We start from the raw sequence: 16,787 nt of genomic DNA on the forward strand, positions 1-16,787 counted from the left end.
CAGAGACACTTCCAGTCATGGTGGGTGGGACAGACATGAACAACTCTTCCTTTTAGGAAACAAATGGAGTTAATGAAACTTGACCTTGGATGTGGCCACTGGACTTGCTTTGGCCAAAGAAGTGGAAATGAGTGAGCCACTTGTCTGTTTCTGTTCTCACCCCTGTGCCCACCTCAGAGAAAGATGCAACCCTTTAGTGAAAGGTCCACATTCTACGGAAGATATCACGGGGCATCTGGGAAGAGTCCTCCATCGCACACACACAAAAAATACGGCTACCAAGGTTACCAAGCCCCATTCTCCAAAGCTCTTCTTCCCGCATTTGTGCCCTTACCACAAGCTGCTTCACTTTCTTGTCCCGGGTTACTAACACCCCCTCCAATATCCATAATGTTCTTTCTTTTCTTTTTGCAAAGCAAGTTAGTGTTCCCCATCAGCCTCTCAGAGTCTCCATCACCATCCTACCAGAGGATCAGCCCTCCTTGGAACTCCTCCTCTTTAGAAGGGGGAACAGGTGGTGAAGACAACCATAAGCTTTCTCCACCTCAGTCCATCCCTTTTCCTGACACCCTTTACAGAGCAGAGAACTGTGGCTTCAGCTAATCTAAGACTCAATCTTTTCTTGGAGAACTCTGAGAAGACATAGCAGGCCTTCCACCTCTGCTGGGACTCCTCTTGCTTCTTGGCAGACACCTTCCCTCTTCCTTTTGGCTCTGCCTTGTCACTTAGGACAGAAACATGTTGGCCTGGATCCATGGGAGAATCCACTGAACTTGATGGCCGGGGGATTTGTAACTCTCTCCGGTTCTCCACCCCAGTGCTAGGATTCCAGGCACTTGGGGAAGAGGATAGATGTCCCTGCTGGGTCTCCTATGGATCTTTCTCCCTCATAGAAAGGGAAATTCAGCTCCCAATGTCACAGCCATATAAGTAGAATTAGCATTCCAAATAAAACTAAATGATGAATATGTTCAGTTCAGTTCAGTTGCTCAGTCTTGTCTGACTCTTTGTGACCACATGGACTGTAGCACACCCGGCCTCCCTGGCCATTGCCAACTCCCAGAGCCTACCCAAACTCATGTCCATTGAGTCAGTGACACCATCCAAACATCTGATCCTCTGTCATCCCCTTCTCCTCCTGCCTTCAATCTTTCCCAGCATCAGGCACTTTTCAAATGAGTTAGCTCTTCATATCAGGTGGCCAAAGTATTGGAGTTTCAGCTTCAACATCAGTCCTTCCAATGAACACCCAGGACTGATCTCCTTTAGGATGGACTGGTTGGATCTCCTTGCAGTCCAAGGGACTCTCAAGAGTCTTCTCCAACACCACAGTTCAAAAGCATCAATTCTTTGGCGCTCAGCTTTCTTTATAGTCCAACTCTCACATCCATCCATGACTACTGGAAAACCATAGACTTGACTAGATGGACCTTTGTTGGCAAAGTAATATTCTTCCTAGAATGTTTAAGTAACTAACAAATAATGCTCGTGGTTTTTGTTTTTCTAGGGGATTTTTGTTTTTAACATCTGTTTATTTAGCTGTGCCAGGTCTTAGTTGTGGCACGTGGGATCTTTGATCCACCTGGCAGCATGCGGGATCTTTCATTGCAGCATGTGAACTCTTAGTTACATCATATGGGATCTGGTTCCCTGTCCAGAGGTTGAACCTGGACCCCATGCAATGGGAGCGTGGAGTCTTAGCCACTGGACCACCAGGGACGTCCCCATGTTTTTAAATATATAAAAAACCAAAGCCATGTTGAATGAGTGACCTAATGTATCAATGACCAGTGTCCATTCACCAAATGATGTTGGGATCACTTCCTCCACCTTGTCCTGATTCACAGCTGCTGGCTGGACTCTGCCTCATCCCCAGCATGTCCTGGGGATGTAGAAGGCCCACATCTCTAAAGCCTTGAAGAGGGCTCCTGTCTTCACTTCAGTCGGGTCTCTAAAGTTTCCCCAGATCCTAGAGAAGGGCCTGTGACAAAGTCCTTCCTCTTCTTGGGAAGCAAGTAGAACTAAAGAAGCTTGAAGCAAGTCCACCAGCCTCTGTGTGTCCTTTTCCTGGAAAATAAATGAACAAAAACCAGGATGGCTAAGAGGAAGGAGAAAATGCGCCGTGTGCAGAAGTTCCTACACAAAGCCCTCTTGTTGAGGAGACAGTGCTGGCTGAGTGCTGTGTTTCTCTTAGAGACAAAATGAAAACCCAACCAAGCTTCTCTGGTGCAGATGACATGGGGAAGTTGGGACTCTGGTCCACAGAGGGCATTACAGGGCTCAGGACACCTCGCACCTTAAAGGTGACCACCGGCCCGAGGTCACGAGCTTTGCTGGCCATTGCAGACCAAACTGCCATGAGTCCATTCTTGAGCAAACAGTGGATGATTAGATACCACCCACTGTTTAATCATGTCTTATTATTTTCTGTATTTCCTAACGTTTTGATATCTTGGGCCCCAAAAGATACTTCTACTCCCAGGACCAGCCAATTTCTAGAGATGAAAAAAATCTACAAACAGGAAATGCTGGGGAGGGTGTGAAGAAAGGGGAATCTTCCTGCACTGATCGTCGGAACGTGAATTGGTATAGCCACTGTGGAAAACAGTATGGAGGTTCCTTAAAAACTAAAAATAGAATTAATATATGACCCAGCAATCTCACCCCTGGCCATATACCCTGAGGAAACCATAATCAAAAAGAAATTCATACCCCTAAGATTCACTGCAGCGCTATTTGCAATAGGCAGGACATAGAAGTAACTTAAATATCCATAGACAGAGGAATGGATAAAGAAAATATGGTACATATATACAATGGAATATTACTTGGCCATAAAAAAGGAACAAAACTGGGTCCTTCATAGAGACTTAGAGATGGATCTAAGTTGATGGACTTAGAGAGTGTCATAACAGTGAAGTAAGTCAGAAAGACAAAACCAAGTATCATATATTAACACATATATGTGGAATCTAGAAAAGTGGTATAGGTGATCCTATTTCCAATGCATAAAGAGAGACACAGACATAGAGAACAAACGTATGGACACCAAGGTGGGACGTGGGGGTGGGAGGAATTGAGAGATTGAGATCGCCATACTTAGTACACGGTGGATATTATGTATAGAATGGAGAATTAAAGCAAACATACAGTATAGCACCGGTAACTCTACTTAACGCCCTGTGTGGTGACCTGAATGAGAAGGAAGTCCAAAAGGGAAGCCTATCTGTATAAGATAGTGGATTCATTTTGCTGTATAGCAGAAACTAACACAACATTGTAAAGTAGCTATACTCCAATAAAAATTAATTTGAAAAAAGAAAAAGGAGGAAAAAAATCCAGCTGCAAGTCTTCCTTTCAAATGCAAACCTACCAACCTGAAGCCTACACCACAAACATCTCCCTTATTGGGCTCACACAGGACTCTTACACTTCAGGCCAACATTCTCCTACCCTGATCTCTGCCCCCCCCAGGAAGAGCTGGGTACCAGACAACCCAGGACAGTCTCTACTCTGCAGAACCTGATGAAATTAGTCAGAGCAGCCAATGCTAAGGCTGCCTTGCCCATAGCTTCTCACAGAACCCTGGTACAGGCTCTTGCCGTGTTCTCCTCACACTGTCTGCCTCCTGACCAGCCCTGGTGCTTCCCCCTGTGGCCCTACATGGTGTGATGTGTCCCCTTCCCCTGGGAACTGTGGCTGGCAGGTAATTTTCAATAGCAGTCATCTCCTGGTCTGTGTACCTTACTATTTCTGAATAACAATGAAACTTACACTTTCAGACATCCACCATGGGCAGAGGGCTGGAAGTGATGTTGGCAGTATCTAAAGGTTGCATAGCTTTATCTTGGATGGGGAAAAAGGGTCAGTGACTAGTGTCTGTCTCTGGGCATCCTGAAACTTCTATCTTACTGGATTAACAAAATCCAAATAAGTCATAGGGCAGAGAGGTGAGTCACTGACAATCTGACAGGTCCCGAAACAGAGAATTAGTACGGGTTTCCGTGTGTCCTCATTTTGCTGTGAAGTTTGTCAGAACCCAAAGCCTTCTCAGGTGGCTCAGGGTAAAGAATCCACCTGCCAGTGCAGGAGACGTGGGTTTGATCCCCGGGTCAGGAAGATACTCTGGAGAAGGAAATGTAACCCACTCCAGTATCCTTGCCTGGGAAATCTCATGGACAGAGGAGTGGGATCAGAAGAGTTGGACATGACTTAGCAACTAAACAACAATAACAGAAGTCTATGTAAAGGAAATCAACCCTGAATATCCATTGGAAAGACTGATGCTGAAGCTGAAGCTCCAATACTTTGACCACCTGATGTGAAAAGCTGAGTCATTGGAAAAGACCCTGATGCTGGAAAAGACTAAGGACAGGAGGAGAAGCAAATGACAAAGGATGAGATGGTTGGATGGCATCATCGACTCAATGGACATGAGTCCGAGAAAACTCTTCAAGATATTTAAGAACAGGGAATCCTAATGTGCTGCAGTCCATGGGGTCACAAAGAGTCGGACATGACTTAGCAACTGAATAACAACAACAAAGCAGGTATGTTTCATGTCATCTCAGGACAGAACTCATCCTAGAACCTTATTACCCTTAGTGGGGAAGGAGGTGAGGAAGACTCCCCAACCAGAAAGCAGAGAAGCATCTTCTTGGTAATTAACAGACATGAAAAGGAATGAAACCAGATTCTGATGCTGGAAAAGACTAAGGGCAGAAGGAGAAGGGGGTGACAGGATTAGACGGTTAGATGGCATCACCGACTCAATAGACATGAGTTGGAGCAAACTCTGGGAGATAGTGAAGGACAGGGAAGCCTGGCATGCTGCTTTTCGTGGGGTGGCAAAGAGTTGAATATGACTTAGCCACTGAACAACAGCGACAGTGATGAGACATCAGCTTTCTCTTGGTTGGTACATTTCACTGTTACAAACAAAGGCTGCAGGGAACACCATCACACTTGAATGTGAGCAAACTTTTGCCAGTGAATTCCTAGGCTCAATTCCTATCTGGTGGATTCCTGAGTCAGAGGATACTTGTAGCTTGCACACCAGTGCACATATGTGTGTGCGTGTGTGCTCAGTTGCTCAGTCGTGTCCAATTCTTTGCTACCCCATGGACTGTATGTAGCTTGCCAGGCTCCTTTTCCATGGAATTTCCCAGCAAGAATACTGGAACAGGTTCCATTTCCTACTCCAGGGGGTCTTCCCAACCCAGGGATTGAACCTGCACCTCTCGCATTGTCAGGTGGATCCTTCTACCACTAAGCCATCTGGGAAGCACACTGGTGGGCTGTGCCTAATCTCCACTTCTGAAAAGCACCCCAATATATGCTCCTAACTGGAGTGGATGAGAGAGCCTACTCTCATGGGTGTTAGCTCATTTTAGAAACAGAGCTTCAAACTCTTTGTAATTCCTCTGCTGACTCCTGACTCCCCGGGTGAATTGAAGATTCCCAAGTGCCCTTCTGTCTCTGTTATGACAGCTTCCTGCAAGGATTTATTTAGCTATAATTTCCCAAAGGCAGAGGAAAGCTGGCTTCACCTCTGTGCACCCAGTGTCTTGATCACGGCAGGTGCTCCTTTATTGGCTCCTTGGAGTCCCTTCTGATCTGACAAATCCTGTAAGTTTAAGCTGGAACAGTGTTTTATTCACCTGTGTTTCTCTAGGCCTGAGCATAGTACCTAACATGGGCAGGTGTTCAAGAAAGAGTTCTAGAGAGCGGCACATTCCCAAGAAGCCAGGCCAACCATGATGGGCTAGCTGCTAGTTTTCAAATCTATCCCCTCCGCCCCTTGAGGCAGATGGAGAGAGGATGAGTGAAGGAAGGAGGGGGAAGGGAAGAGGGAGGAGCAGGAAGGAGGGAGAGAGGGAGGTAGGGAAGGTTGGGGGGTGTTGGAGAGGGAGATGGAGAGGCAGAGAGGAGGGAGAGGGGAGAGGTGGAGAAGAGAGCTAAAGCTGCAGAGAAGGCAGGTGAGGTGTGGCGGGTAGCCTGATGGCAGAGGCACTATCATGTCTGGGGAGCCTGCTTCCAGAGGGACACAGTGATGGCCAAGGAGCAGAGGTCTGTGTGCAGCAGTGGGGGTGGGGGGGTGCTCAAGCCAAGTCCCAGGTTGTCTTGGGAAACAGTCACTCAGAGGGTGGTCATGGAATACAGGTGGCCTCAATGTGATGGACTGGCATCTAGCCCATCTGGGCCATCAGAGTAGATAAGACCTCGGAGCAGAGGGGGCTGCCACTCTGTTATTTCAGCCTCCATCAAATGTTAAGAGACTTCCCTGGTGGTCCAGTGGCTAAGACTCTGAGCTCCCAAAGTAAAGGGCTTGGGTTCGATCTCTGGTCAAGGAACTAAATTCCACGTAGGACAACTAAAGATGCTGCCACAAAGATAGAACTTGGTATGGTGTGCACATAACCTGGTGCAGCCAAATAAATTAATTTTATTAAAAAGTTGAGATGGTATCCCTCACTTGGCCAGCCAGAACTGTGATCTTTTTAATGGTAGAAACTTTAAAATTTCAAGATACTTATGGAGATGTCTACTGTGCCTTTATTTCCCATCTAGTACACCTCTAAGTAACATTCGATCTTACCTGCACCATTTCTACCTTTCTGCTGAAAGTGATATTGTTGGAGATTTGGAGGTGTTCTGAGCCCTGAGCTATCAAGATCCCCACTTTGCTGATGGTCCATGGCCAAGTGCTACGGGGTTGACCAGGTGACTCTTTCATAGAGTGACAATAAGGGAGAAGGTGTGCTGCCCTTTTATGACTTTCCTGGGTAGAAAATACCCACCTAGGCTGAACTGCAGTCATTACTGTCTTATTTCATTCAAGATATTGTGGCAAAATTCTTGTGAACTTCGCTACTAAAACCTTGGAAGAAAGCAAACCAGCATTGTCCAAACATTTTTTTTTTTTTTTGAGAAAGAGCTTGGACATCATCAATGTGCATTTTCCTCTTCCCAGCATCTTCTGGAGTTGCACAGACATGGATATAGCTTTGCTTGAGGACAAGAGGCAAGAGTCTTAGGTCTGCCTTTAGAGAGGTTCTACAAATGTAACTTCCTTTCTACATGACAGCTGGATTATAAAGAAGGCTGAGTACTGAAGAACTGGTGCTTTCAAATTGTGGTCCTGGAGAAGACTCTTTAGAGTCCCTTAGACTGCAAGGAGGTCAACCCTAAAGGAAATTATCAGTACTTCATTGGAAGGACTGATACTAAAGCTGAAGCTCCAATACTTTGGCCACCTGATGAGAAGAGCGAGTCATTGGAAAAGACCCTGATGCTGGGGAAGAGTGAGGGCAGGAGGAGAAGGGGACAACAGGGGATGAGATGGTTGGATGGCATCACCAACTCAATGGACATGAGTTTGAGCAAACTCCAGGAGATAGTGAAGGACAGAGAAGCCTGATGTGTTGCAGTCCATGGGGACACAAAGAGTTGGACAGACTTAGTGACTGAACACAGAGAAGGCAATGGCAATCCACTCCAGTACTCTTGCCTAGAGAATCCCATGGACGAAGGATCCTGGTAGGCTGCAGTCCATGGGGTTGCGAAGAGTTGGACACGACTGAGCGACTTCACTTTCACTTTTCACTTTCATGCATTGGAGAAGGAAATGGCAACCCACTCCAGTGTTCTTGCCTGGAGAATCCCAGGGACAGGGGAGCCTGGTGGGCTGTTGTCTATGGGGTCACACAGAGTTGGACATGACTGAAGCGACTTAGCAGCAGTAGCAGCAGCGACTGCACAACAATAACTGGATAATCTAGGATATTCTCCTGATTTCAAGATTCTTGACATTAACCACATCTGCAAAGTCCCTTTTGCCAGGTAAGGTGACATATTTTCAGGTTCCAGGCATGAGGATGAGAATATATTGAGATGTGGGGGGTGTTATTCTGCCTGCCACAGGCAGGGACCCCTCCTGGGTCTAGGGTCTAAGGTCAATGTGTCTATACAAGTATTAACAATGATTGTCTTTGGACATATAAGGTTGTGGGTAATCACTATCACCTGATTTCATTGTGATTGAAAAGATACTGAATTACAATAAGAAAAAATAATTTTTAATGGCTCCATTTGGTTCAGTGTAGGAAGTTGCCTGGTTCTATTATTGGATATCTATCTAGGTCACTGGCAGCCTGTATCTATTAGCTTTTGGCATCAAGCAGAAATAACTGGCAGAAAATGAATTTGAAATGAAAAACAACCAGTACAGGACAAAGCAAAACAAGGCAAAGAATTCTTAAAGTGGTCAGCTGCCTTTACCGTGGTCCAGAGACTTCTGGGAATTCCCTGGGATGCTTTCAGGGGCTCACAAAGTCAAAGCTACTGCCCTACTACACTAAGATGTCATTGCCTTTCACACACCCCTCAGGAGTGGACAGCTGGGGTTTCCAGAGGATGCAGTAATATTGTGACGGACTGAATGCAGATGGGGGAGCCTGCTGGCTTACAGTATAAAACAATGCCATTCTTCTAATTATCTTTTGTTTTGGAAAATATCATTATTTTTCACAGAAATGTCTCTATTAACATGTTGTGGGTTTATTATTGTTCAAAACAATGGTTTAGGGGACCTCCCTGGTGGTCCAACGGTTAAGAATCTGTCTTCCAGTGCAGAGGATGAGAGTTCAATCCCTGGGCAGGTAACTAAGATCCCACATGCTACAGGGCAACTAAACCCACTCGCCAAAACTACTGAGCCCATAACCAGAGAAGCCCACGCACCTCAGTTGAAAGATCTTATGTACTGCAAGCTAGGACCCAATGTAGCCAAATGAACAAATACTTTAAAAAAAATAATGGTTTCAAATCTTATTTTTAATTTCTAATACAGTAAATATTAACAGCTATGACTCACAGAAACAGAAGTTGTTGGGATGTCTCCATAATCTTGAAGATTGTGAAGAGGTCCTGAGATCAGACATTCTGACCACTGAGCTTGACAGTCAAGAGAGCAGGGTCAAAGCCCACCCAGAGGGACGTGACAAGGACTAGATAGGCCTGGCGGGGCTGCAGCCTGGGCTGGGGGCAGCAGAGGGGGGTGGGCAGAGGGCTTAGGAGGGTCGCCCAGGCCACCAAGGAAAGCCCCCATTCCCTGCCCAAGACATAATGAAGGGTGAGCCAGCTGACAAGGCACTTAGAGAGCCTACTTTCTCCACCCTCAGAGCAGTCAGGAGGGGTGGGCAGTGAAGACCGTTTCTGAATTTCTGACTTGCTGATTCCAGTGACCTAAGGAATTCTCGAAAAGCAAGTTTGGATAGAAGGATAAGTCTGGGTTTCAGAAGGTGGAGGCTGAGGCGTGTGGTCTTCTTGTAACCACCTACGATGTGGAAAAATGGTTTCAAGCCCCCAAGCCAGTCGGATTAACAAGACCATGCTTAAGAAAGTAGCTCTTAAAAGTTCTCATCACAAGGAAAAAAATCCGAACTATGGGTGGTGATGTATGTTAACCAGACTTATTGCGGTGATGATTTTGCAATAGACACATATCTACTCAAATTACACCTGAAACTAATATGATTTTCTGTGTCAACTATATTTCACTGAAGAAGAGAAGATGCTTTATTAGTAGAAACTTGCCATTCTCTTAAAAATAAAGGACAAGGAGTTCTCTGCTGGTCTAGTGGCTAAGCCTCTGCTCTCTGAGTGCAGGGGGTTGGAGTTCAATCTCTGGTGCAGGAGCTACATCCCACGTTGCACAACTAAGATCCGGTATGGTAAAAACAAACAAACAAAACACAAAAAACTGTGCTATTTTAAAAATAAATCAAAAGGGCAGGATAATAGTTAGTCCCCTTGAAGGCAAAGGGCTATGGATTATAAACCTGACTTTGCTACTGACTGACTGCGGTGGGTGTGCAGTTCTGAGCCTTTCTGGTCCTCAGTTTCCCCATCTGTAAAATGGGAATTAAAACATCTCCTACTCAGGGCTGTTGTGAAAATCCAGTGAGCCCCAGGGCAGGGAAAGTACTCAAGACGGTGGTCAGTAAACCGCCTCTTGTTAAGGGGCGAGGCTGTGGGGAGCGTTGGGTCTTTGGAGGCGAACTTCTCTTTGTTAGGAAACTTGCACCATTCTAAATGCACATTCTTTTTCCCACCCAGGGCTGACTTAGTCACCCACTTGGCAGCAATGGGGACCTTGGTGGCTCACACATTTACCTAAACACACACCCTGGGAAAGGAACCCGGGCGGGGCTGGACACACCCAGCTGAGCGGCCCACCCTGCCCCACCCCATCGCCCGATGTCGCCCCACGCGCGGGGGCCAATCAGCGCAGCCGCAGTGCTGGCCAGGTACCCCGCCAGCACCTGGCAGCGAACCGCTGGGATGCTCCGGAGCGCTCTTCCGGCCCCTCCCAAACCTACAGGCTGCCAACCTTCTCGGGAGGCTTAGACTCTCACCTTTGGTGTGCTGTCGCCCAACCCATTCCTTTTAAAGGCCCCCTTCCTTTAAAAGGCAGGAACCTTAATTCCTTAGCAGCCAGGGTCAGCGGGTGGGCGTGGGGCTGGCGGAATGAGCAGAGAGCCACCCTCACCAGGGCATTTCTTGATAGGTTGGCCTTGAGCCAACTTTTAATTCCCGCCACCCCCCCCTCCCCCCCCCCCGAGACCAAAACTGGCTTTTCCCCCTTGGCTGGCAAAGATTGTCAAGGGGAGGTGACTGCACGGAGAAGGAACTGGAAACCTGGGGGAAATCACCTGAATGTGGAGACAATGGAAGGAGTGTGTGACTGCCAGGCCACTCCCACCTAATTCCCCCTTAGAGCTAGGGAAGATATGAAGTCCCTGTTGGGTGTTCTCTTGAGTACTTACTAAACATCAGGTATCCTGCAGAAATGTTTTTTACATTTTTATCCCATTTAATCTTCTTGCTTGTTGTTTTTCAGTCCCTAAGTCATGTGACCCCATGGACTGTAGCACGCCAGGCTTTCCTGTCCTTCACCATCTCCCAGAGCTTGCTCAAACTCATGTCCATCGAGTAGGTGATGCCACCCAACCATTTCATCCTCTGTCGTCCCCTTCTCCTTTTGCCTTCAATCTTTCCCAGCATCAGGGTCTTTTCCAATGAGTCGACTCTTCGCATCAGGTGGCCGAAGTATTGGAGCTTCAGCTTCAGCATCAGTCCTTTCAGTGAATATTCAGGGCTGATTTCCTTTAGGATTGACTGATTTGACCTCCTTGCAGTCCAAGGGACTCTCAAGAGTCTTTTCCAGCACCACAGTTAGAAGAGATTTGTATCATTGCCTCCAGTTTACAGATGAGGAAATTGAGCTCCCGGGATGATGGTTTAAGTAGTAAGCGACAAAGCCAGAGGGCAAAGCTCTTGGTGCAAACACTCCACCTTTCCACCTCTTTTACTCGGTGATGGATCAGCTAACATCCAGCAGGGAGCCGTCATTGAACACACCAGCTTGGTGGGCAGAGGACTGTGGACTGAAAAGAATTGCAGAGCTTAAAAGTTGAGAATTATGTCTTATTTAGCAGACTTTCTGAGAACTTCAAGCCTGGGAGACAGGAGTCTCAGATCTCTCTGAGTGACCACTCTGAAGAGGTAAGGGAGAAGATAGGGTATAGAGGAGTTTTTGCAACAAAAACCAGATAGTCAGAACATCAAAAGATTATTAACTAAGAGTATTAATTATTAATGTGTTTGTCACTCAATCATGTCCAACAATGTGTGACCCCATGGACTGTAGCCCACCAGACTCCTCTGTCCACAGAATTCTCCAGGCAAGAATAGTGGAGTGAGTAGCCATTCCCTTCTCCAGGAGATTTTCTGACCCAGGGATTGACTCAGGTCTTGAACTTGATGGACATTTAGGTTGCCTGCATTGCAGGCGATTCTTAACCATCTGAGCCACCAAGGAAGTCCTTTGCGACCCTGTGGACTGTAGCTCGCCAGGCTCCTCCCTCCATGGGATCCTCCAGGCAAGAATACTGGAGTGGGTTGCCATTTCCTTCTCCAAGGGATCTTCCCAAGGAAGCCCTTAATTACTAATAAACCAAGATTATTAATGAAAGATATCTCAAGTCAAGGAATTTAGTGCTTTGCTATGTATGGAAAAATGCGAGAGTCTGGGCTTACTGAAATCATTCCTTTGATACACATCTCAGCCATCTGAGGCCTGTATACTTTGTTTTCTCATCTTGAGTCTCCTCAAGATGTGTTGTTGAGGGGGTGGTGGTGACTGCAGTGGCTGACAGCTGGATGGCAGACATCCTGTTTCTGTCCTGAGTTCCCTCAGTGCCCAGTGTCGGAGAGGTTGTGAAGTGCTGGCTTGATGGTTGCATCATTCTTTGTTTGCTGATATGGCAGACAACATTTTTTCCTTCAGGGGACAAAAGACAAGACAAAGAAAAATACCATTTTGTTGATAACTGCCCAGAGCATTTGGCCTTTGTAGCAGCACATCCAAAAATCATCTGATTCATTTAGGCATTCAGTTAACAAACATCCATTGAGCCCTTCTATGAGCCAGGCACTGTCCTAAGAATCAGACATATAGCCTTGCCCTCGTGGAGCTGACATTTTAGTGAGGGGTGGGAAGAGATAGGCAATAAACAATAAAAGTAAGAAAATAATAATTTAATTGTACAGTAAAATCAGTGCTATGAGAAAAAGTGGAGCATAAGGGGATTGAAAGTGCCAAAGAAGTGGGAGCAGATTGCAATTATAAATAGGGCTTTTGGATGTTGACTTAAAAATATCCACAAGCTAACAGTTCTTTGGAAGGACTGATGTTGAAGCTGAAACTCCAATACTTTGGCCACCTAATGTGAAGAGCTGACTCATTGGAAAAGACCCTGATGCTGGGAAAGATTGAAGGCAGGAGGAGAAGGGGATGACAGAGGATGAGATGGTTGAATGGCATCACCAACTCAATGGACGTGAGTTTGGGTAAACTCCGGGAGTTGATGATGGACAGGGAGACCTGGCGTGCTGCAGTCCATGGGGTTGCAAAGAGTTGGACATGACTGAGCCGCTGAACTGAGCAGTTAAGTGTTATGTTTTATCTGGTGGGAATTTTTAGGACTTAAGCTTGGGAGGCAGCATCTCAAGTAACCCTGAGAGAACCGATCCAGAGGAAGTGGGGCAGGGAGAGGTTATATAGAAGTTTGTAACAAAGGGCAGGTAGTATGAATGTCAAAAATATTTTTGTGAATTAAAGAAAACCAGATATCCCAAGTTAAGGCCTTTAGCACTTTTCTATGTATGGGAAGATGCAAGAGTCTGGGCTCGCTGAACTCATTCCCTTCATGTGCATCTTAGCTATTGGGGCCAGTATCCCATGTGTTTCACTTCCTGGGCTCCCTTGGGCTTACCGTAGGAGTGGCTGCAGTCTGATTGTTGCTGGATCAGAGGTATTCTTCTTCTTCCTGAGTTCCCTTAGGGCTCACCAGCTCACACTGGAGGGCTGGAGTTGCTGATGACTGTATCATTCCTGTTTTCTGATATGGCAAGAAATACTCCATTTCTCACGGGGTAGGATTCATTGAGAAGATAGCAGAGGTGTGAGCTTATTGCTGTGTTAGGAAAGCATTTTCTAGCCAGGGGATGTAAACTGCACAATACTTCTGAGATTGGCATGTAACTGGAGCAACTGGGAAGCTAGTAGGGCTGGAAACAGGGAAAGGAGTGAGAAATGAGGAGGGGATGAGAAAAATAGGAGGTCTGGAAGAGAGGGCAGTTGTCACATCATATAGGATCTTGTAGGTCATTATAAAGCCTGACTTTCACCCTGGGTGCCATCGGAGGCCATCCAAGGTATCACGTGGTTTGACTTTCATTTGAGCAGGGTCATTCTACCCCAGAGTAATGTGTGAGGAGTCAGGTGGAAGCAACATACCAGGTAAGAGGCATTCATAGCTGTGCAGTTGAGAGATGATGGTGGCCCACGACCAAGGTGGGGGCAGTGAAGGTGGACAGAAGGACCTTGATTCTGGATCCGCTTTGAAGATAGACTCAGTAGGATGTGGTGACCGACTGGACGTGAGTCATGAAATAGAGGAGTCAAAGGCAACTGAAGGTTTTACCAAACTGAAAGAGTAGAGTTACTCCACCTGAGACAGGAGATACTATGAAGACATGTTGTTGTTGGGGACAAGGAGTTCACTCTTGTTTTTCAGCCACTGTGCAAACAACAGATAAGGCACAACCACACTTGGTGTGGGAGCTTTGCCTGTGCTCCAGCATGATGTTTCATTATGTCGAGGGCGGGTGCTTTCACCACCTTATGCCCCAGCTTCCTTCCCACCACCGCTGCCAGGTAAATTTCTACTTATCTTTATATCTTAGGTAAATGGCACATTTCAAAGTACATTTTGTTGACACTAAGTGCCTGATATCAATCTCTCAACCCTTATTATCTATGCCACCCAGTGTGACACTTGACCACATGCCATCATTTGTGGTTCACCACTTCCTTGAGGTTTGATAGCCATCTTTCTCAAAAGGTGAGTGCTCATGCCTTATCTGGAGAAGGCAATGGCAACCCACTCTGGTACTCTTGCCTGGAAAATCCCATGGACAGAGGAGCCTGGTAGGCTGAAGTCCATGGGGTCCCTAAGAGTTGAACACTACTGAGCGACTTCACTTTCACTTTTCACTTTCATGCATTGGAGAAGGAAATGGCAACTCTGTCCAGTGTTCTTGCCTGGAGAATCCCGGGGATGGGGGAGCCTGGTGGGCTGCCGTCTATGGGGTCGCACTGAGTCGGACACAACTGAAGTGACTTAGCAGCAGCAGTTGCATGTCTTATCGCTTGTATTTGACAGGGTATGTGACATACAAGCTTGGCTCTTAGTGGGACTTGATCAGAGCTTATTGATTGAGCTGCTCTTGGACATTGTGGTGAATGACCACTGACATGGTGTGTGGCTGTGTCAGTTGGCAATCAGATTTGAGATCATGGTGTCAGCACTTGTCTATTTCAGAGACCTGTCATCAGATGAGAAGCCTGGATCCCAGGGAAAATAAGTAACTGGTCAGAGATCTTTTAGGGAACTACAGAGGCAGGACTAGGATCTAGTTGCTCCAGTTTTTAGACTGGTGCCCTTTCCCCCACCCTCATACAGCTGGAGCTGGGACAACTGGCGTCTTCTAAAGGAGACTCCAAAATGAGACTCCGATTGCCTCAGAGCAGGCACAAACGAGAGCATTTTGAAACAGACACTCTCACAGTCTGTTGCTGGTAGTAAATCTCCAAAGGCTCTTGTAAAGCAGTTTGCCAGTATCAAATCAGACTTGGAAATGAACAAACCCTTTAACCCAGCAAATCCAAATCTAGATACTTGCCCTAAAATAGACTCGGATGGTCAGGAAATGACATGTATGCAAGTCTAGCTATTACAGCAGTGTTTGTAGTAGCAAAATCTGGAAACAATCTAAAAAGGCATTAATAAGGAAGAGTCAAGATCAGTCACAGTCATCCCTGTAAGGGATACAGTTCTGAAAAGGAGTTGATCTCATGCAGCCGATTTCACGCGCTAATATGGATGTAAGAGTTGGACTATAAAGAAAGCTAAGTGCCGAAGAATTGATACTTTTGAACTGTGGTGTTGGAGAACATTCTTGAGAGTCCCTTGGACTGCAAGGAGATCCAACCAGTCCATCCTAAAGGAGATCCATCCTGAGTGTTCATTGGAAGGACTGATGTTGAAGCTGAAACTCCAATACTTTGGCCACCTGATGTGAAGAGCTGACTCATTTGAAAAGACCCTGATGCTGGGAAAGATTGAGGGCAAGAGGAGAAGGGGATGACAGAGGATGAGATGGTTGGATGGCATCACTGACTCAATGGACATGAGTTTGAGTAAACTCCGGGAGTAGGTGATGGACAGGAAGGCCTGGAGTGCTGTGGTCAATGGGGTTGTGAAGAGTCACACACGACTGAGCGACTGAACTAAACTGAACTGAATATGAAATCAGGTCCAAGGGGGAAAGGCACAATAGGGAATGGTGTGTGCACAAGACTGTTACATTTGCATAAGAGAAAAAAGGACATGTCTACATAAATATGTTTGTGTATATTTCTGGACCAAAAAAACTGACAGCAAATGTTTGGGGGGAGAGAAAAACTAAGGAGGGAGGCTTATCTTTTTACTTTATATACATTTGCATTTTTTCAATTTCTATTACCCTTTCAAATGAAAATTTAATGAAATATATTCCTATAATTGAAGTACTATATGTTGCCCAAAAATGATTTGCAGGGAGCCCTTGTTGTCATCCTCTCTTTTAAAACTTTCATTTATTTATTTGGCTGTGCTGAGTCTTAGCTGTGGTATGTGAGATCTTTAATTGCAACATGCGGGATCCACTTCCCTGATCAGGAATCGAACCCAGGTCCCCTGCACTAGCAGCGTGGAGTCCCAGCCACTGGGCCACCAGAGAAGCTCTCCCCTTTTGGGGCAGGTGACCTGGATGAATAATACCACTGTTCCCTAAAGGAAGGAAATCTGTCAGGAACATACACCTGAGGAGGCTCATCCATTTTGACCCTCCCCAGCATCCTCGTTCTTGGTGGTGACTGCTGACCAACCGGGAAATGACTCAGCCACTTGGGTGTCCTTGCGAGGCCAGACTTCAGCAAGGGAATAAGAAAAGGAACATCCACCCGTGGTCTCTCACAGGCGGGTCACAAGCTTGGGGAAGTATAATTCACACCCTTCTGCACCAGAAAGGGGGATCTAATACAGCACCACCAACTCGTATGTAATCAATCAGAATCACTGGGGTGGGGCCCTGCAGCTACATTTCTTATCTGCTTC

At 46.3% G+C, this 16,787-nt stretch overlaps 1 long non-coding RNA gene across 4 annotated transcripts in view; it reads left to right on the plus strand.

The window, feature by feature from the left end:
* Positions 1 to 4,019: 4,019 nt before the first annotated feature.
* The window catches only part of LOC147370239 (uncharacterized), a 32,960-nt gene continuing 20,192 nt past the window's right edge, over positions 4,020 to 16,787 (plus strand). For 3 of the 4 annotated variants that reach the window (XR_015165138.1, XR_015165136.1, XR_015165137.1), the window contains exons 1-2: positions 4,033 to 4,550; positions 6,571 to 7,842. This is a non-coding gene — a long non-coding RNA (uncharacterized LOC147370239). Of the gene's footprint in view, positions 4,551 to 6,570; positions 8,540 to 16,787 lie in introns of those variants that run through there. The other variant, XR_015165135.1, reaches the window with a different exon arrangement.

This window comes from Bos grunniens, chromosome 6 (assembly GCF_055505025.1).
Source record: "Bos grunniens cultivar Pamir isolate PY7600 chromosome 6, Bosgru_T2T1.0, whole genome shotgun sequence".
NCBI classification, from domain to species: Eukaryota; Metazoa; Chordata; class Mammalia; order Artiodactyla; family Bovidae; genus Bos; species Bos grunniens.